At 46.1% G+C, this 4,609-nt stretch overlaps 1 long non-coding RNA gene across 1 annotated transcript; it reads right to left on the bottom strand.

The window, feature by feature from the left end:
- Positions 1–183: 183 nt before the first annotated feature.
- Positions 184–3,766, bottom strand: LOC123161231 (uncharacterized). The gene is made up of 3 exons (XR_006480619.1): positions 3,533–3,766; positions 792–2,769; positions 184–464 (listed from the first exon to the last, which is right to left on the bottom strand). It is a non-coding gene; the product is annotated as an uncharacterized lncRNA (long non-coding RNA).
- Between the last annotated feature and the right edge of the window lie 843 nt (positions 3,767–4,609).

The raw sequence follows: 4,609 nt of genomic DNA, 5'->3' as shown, positions 1-4,609 counted from the left end.
TGTTTTATTTAATTTAGGGCATTTAGGTATTTTATAAAATTGCGTCTTCTACACCATAATTACCTGTGCCATTTTTGGCACTGCCCGAACATTTTTGTTTTAACTTTTGAAAACTTTTATTGTTGACATTAATTTGAATTTGAACCTTGAAAGGGTTTCGAATCATCACGAGTTTAACAACAGTAACCGTGGTGACGTGGCATCATTAGCGTGGGATTATTGTAGCTTAATTATCCGGGCGTCACAATGTATCTACCAAGGCTCGGAGCTTAGATGCCGGCGGACCCGAATCCTCCCCCCCCCCGGACGGTGGTGTCGAGGTCCTCCTCCTCGACGACCTCTGGCGTCGAAATCACCTGGACAATCATCTACGTGACATGGCCACCGGCTTCACGGACAAGTCCGCCTCTGAGTGATTGAAGAGCACAACGCCCACCCGCCGTGCTAGTAAGCGTCGATCACCCCTGCACCCATGTCGAGAAAGTGAAAACTTGTTAGTACGCAAATTGCATCAGTTCAACTAAATGGTATATTCCAATTCACAAGACCCATTAAGTTAAGATTATTTCTCATCTAGCAATTTAAAGGGGTCATGCCGAAAATATGTGCTTAATTCCTCACTGGCTATTCAAACTAAATGGTCCAAGAACTTTGGGTCAATCAACAACCTTTCCACTTGATCTTCGCTAGCTACTTTGGATTCAACAAGAAAAGGAACATTTATTTGAACTGAAAAGAACAAGCAGGCAAGCATGCTATCAATCTTCTGGCTAGAATTTCACAAAATGCACCTGTCAAGTGTACTCTAACAATCGACGTGTCCCATCTCCTCATGATTAAGGACTCTAGCTGAGCCGACAACATGGAGCAAGATGTAGTCGTTTCCGAGCATGAACCCTTGTCTGTCATCAATGAACCCGCAACATCCATCACGCACATTGTAAAATATGTTAGTTTAAGCTAAGAAAAGAACTGAACTCTAAACATATGATGTTATCTAAATCCTTACTTTATGGATTAAAGATTCTAGGAGATATCATCGGCAGCAAAAAAGACAATATATTTCACTGATTTTGGTGTTGCAACAACGTATATACTTTATCACATTATAAGTCCTCACACCATCAACTATGACAAAATTTGAGAGTATAAGTCTGGTTACATTCACCCAAGTCTAAACATAAAATTCTGTCCAACATAGTACAACCCACCTTGATAATTTCATAGGATTTAATATACGAAACTATACCTGACAAGTGATATGTGTTTAAGTATCTACAGAACAACCTCTAAAATTTCCATGTTGTATTTTAATACCACCTCTAACAAGGCCTAATGTCCCATATCAAAATACTGTACCCAGGAACATATATTTTGGGACAGCAAGCTAAACTGATGGCTGCTCTCAAATTAGTAAGAAAACATTGGATGAGCTCTCAAATTATACGGCCAGCGCCGCCGGTGGCGGGACGAGCAGCTGGAGCAGGAGGGCGACGCCGAGCTCGGCTGGAGCCTCCTCGGCGACGCCTACGACCGCTGCGGCGAGGTCTGCGCCGAGTACGCCAAGACCTTCTACCTCGGTGAGCCAGCCCCTCACACCCCGTCCATCCGTCCGTCAGTCAGTCACTACTCTGCAACTCTGATGATGCTAGTAGTAGTTGAACCGACCGTCTCAGCACATTCAGTCCAAAATTGCAAGGAGTAATTTAAGCGTAGGATCAATTCAACGAACAAAAGATCGTTCGTGATGTTCCATCATCTCATAGAAAACACGATGCTCCCCTCGCACTACCTGAGCAGCAGCTCTTATGGCTTCTGCTCCAGAATCCTCACGAGAGGATGACTGTCAGGCAGGCAACCAGCCTGAAGCTTATCTATAGTCTAACCAACAACTGTAGTACATACGCTGTGGTGGAAGTTTCTTGCAGCCCAACAGATGTGAGCATCATGCAGCCTTCCCGAGTCGCTGATTTCGGGGCGCTCACACACTCTGCTGGATTCAGAATAGAAGATCCTGCTAATTTCAGCACAAGTATGTCGCTCTTTTCTTAGTCAGTTATCCTAGAAACTTACCCTCCTCCACTCATTTCAGTCATGGATCCTGTACGCTTTTCAGCTTGTGAGAAATTTACAACTTCATATGGTAGATTTCAGTGAGTAGCACTGTCGATGTTCATGATTACTAAAGCTTACTGGTTTCTCCTTTGTTTGCTGATGTTCAGATAATTTATTCAATCTGAAGCCAACTACTCATGCATATACCAGTGACCCCCTACAGTTTGGAAATTATGGGAAGGTACCAGTGACAAGTCAGAGCCCCAATTATTAAGTGTTATTCCATCTACATTAGGAATTGATGCAGTTTTTGCTCCCCAAATTGCAGTCCATTTCTCCGACTGATCTAGGTACTACGGCGGCCAGAATTAGTAAGGTGTGATCAACGTGGCCGTATAATTAGATTAGGAAAAATACTAAACTTGTACTCCTAACAGTGGGGCTGTACTATTTCCACAAGCGTTCATCTGGGCCTTATCCTACGCCATCTCCAAAGATTTAAAAATGCAGGTGTGGTTCAGATGAAGGTAAGGATAATGAGATACTTGCTTGCAGGAAAAACTCCCATGCTCGCTTGATGATGATGATGTCTCGCTTGATACTCCCTTGTCCGCTGAGACGGCACTCTGTCGCCGCTGGCCACCAGCGGCATTCTGCTCAATGGCGGCCAAGGCATGCCTTGTGGCTGTCCAGGAAGCTCGAATCAGGCTGGACCTGAGAAGAAACAGAGCACAGTCGTGTGATGTCCTAGCTGAATCAGAGTACAATAAGCAAAAGTGCAGAACAGCATTCACTTGTATAACAACTCCACGTCCATGTGCAACTCTGCTGCAATGGAGCATTCATTTGCGTAGTATTTACTGAACCAATTTGAACTTAGTTCAAGCTGAGACTATTTTACAACATCTTATCTTATCCCGAAAGTACTAGTCCATATTGAAATATCCAAAACATCTTATATTTGCAAACGGAGGGAGTGCTAAAGTTTTTTCATCCAATCTATCCATCCATGGAGTGCACTAGCTAGTCTAGGCCACGGATAATGACCACCTAGCATGTAACAACTAAGCCATGGTGGCCAATCCCATTAAGTAGAAATTTAGCTACCATTAGAAACCATAGAACAGAAGCATAGAAGTACAATAGCTAACAATAAGACAGCTCTACATGATCTATAGCTAACGACAGAATAGAAGTACCGTCGGAAGCTCTAGGAACCAAGTAACACACGACATCAGTAGCTAAATAATATCCATGGACACAACCATTACTTACAACTAGAAACTCTAGGAACGCCTAGAAATGGAGGCCAGAGGACCAGGCCATTAATAGAACCACATCCAGCAATAATACAAGCACGCCAACAGAGGAATTGTGCAACCATTCGACGGCCATAGGACTAGTAGCCAAGAAATGGCCGCACAATCAGCCACCCGGAGCACGAGAGGGGGAAGGGGAGGAAGAACCGGGGGATTACCGAGACGGAGAGGAAGTGGGAACGACCACCGCCACCGCCCTTGGACCAGAAGGCGTCGTGGCCGAGGAAGCCCGCGCCGAGTAGCCGAGGCAGGGGCGCGGGGGCTCGGGAGGAGGAGCGGAAGACGGCCACCACACCGCCGCGCCGGCGAGCTAGGGTTTGCCTCAGGGGCGCGCGTAGGGGCGGGAGGCCGGGGCGGAGGCGGCGAATCGGCGAAGGGGGGCGAGGGGGAGCCGGGCCGGTGAGGGGCGGCGCGGGGTGGCACCGGAGCTGACCGGAATCGGCCGGCGACGGTGACGGCAGAGGGGGGATCGGGACGAGACGAGCGTGCGCCGCGTGCGGGGGGAGGGAGAGAGCAAGAGGTGGGAAGGGGAGAGGAGGAGAGAGGCATGGCCATGTTTTTTTAGGGTCGGCGTGGCCATGTTTAGTAGAGCGAGAGGGGTGGACAACTTAGTAGTAGCATGGGGTCTAACCTGCACTACTACTACTTACTTAGTAGTAGCGCCGGTTTTATACCCCTCGCTACTACTATGGCCTATCCCAGGGGTATTGTTGGAGACCACTTACTAGCAGCGCGGGTTTATACCGCTCGCTACTACTATCAACTTAGTAATAGTGCGGTTTTTATACCCCTCGCTACTACTAAATAGCAGTAGCGCCCACTTTTAAACCGCGCTGCTGATAAACTTCTGTGTATAAGGTTTTTCCTAGTAGTGGCAAGGTAAACCATTATAACTCATAGCTAATCAAGCACGGCACAAGCAACTATTATCTTTAAATGTCATTGCAAATATGTGTACTTCATAATAGCTGAATCAGGAACGATGAATCATCATATTTACAAAAACAAGAGAGGTCGAGTTCATACCAGCTTTTCTCATCCCAATAAGTCCATCATATATCATTATTATTCCCTTTCACTTGCACGACCGAACGGTGTGTATAATAATAAGAGTGCACGTGCATTGGACTAAGCTGGAATTTGCAAGCATTCAACTCAAGAGAGAAGACAAGTAAAATGGGCACTAAGTTAGATAAACAATAATGCATATGAGAGCCACTAAGCATTTTCAATAT

This window comes from Triticum aestivum, chromosome 7B, assembly GCF_018294505.1.
Source record: "Triticum aestivum cultivar Chinese Spring chromosome 7B, IWGSC CS RefSeq v2.1, whole genome shotgun sequence".
NCBI lineage: Eukaryota > Viridiplantae > Streptophyta > Magnoliopsida > Poales > Poaceae > Triticum > Triticum aestivum.
This window is presented reverse-complemented; position numbering and strand designations above follow the sequence as displayed.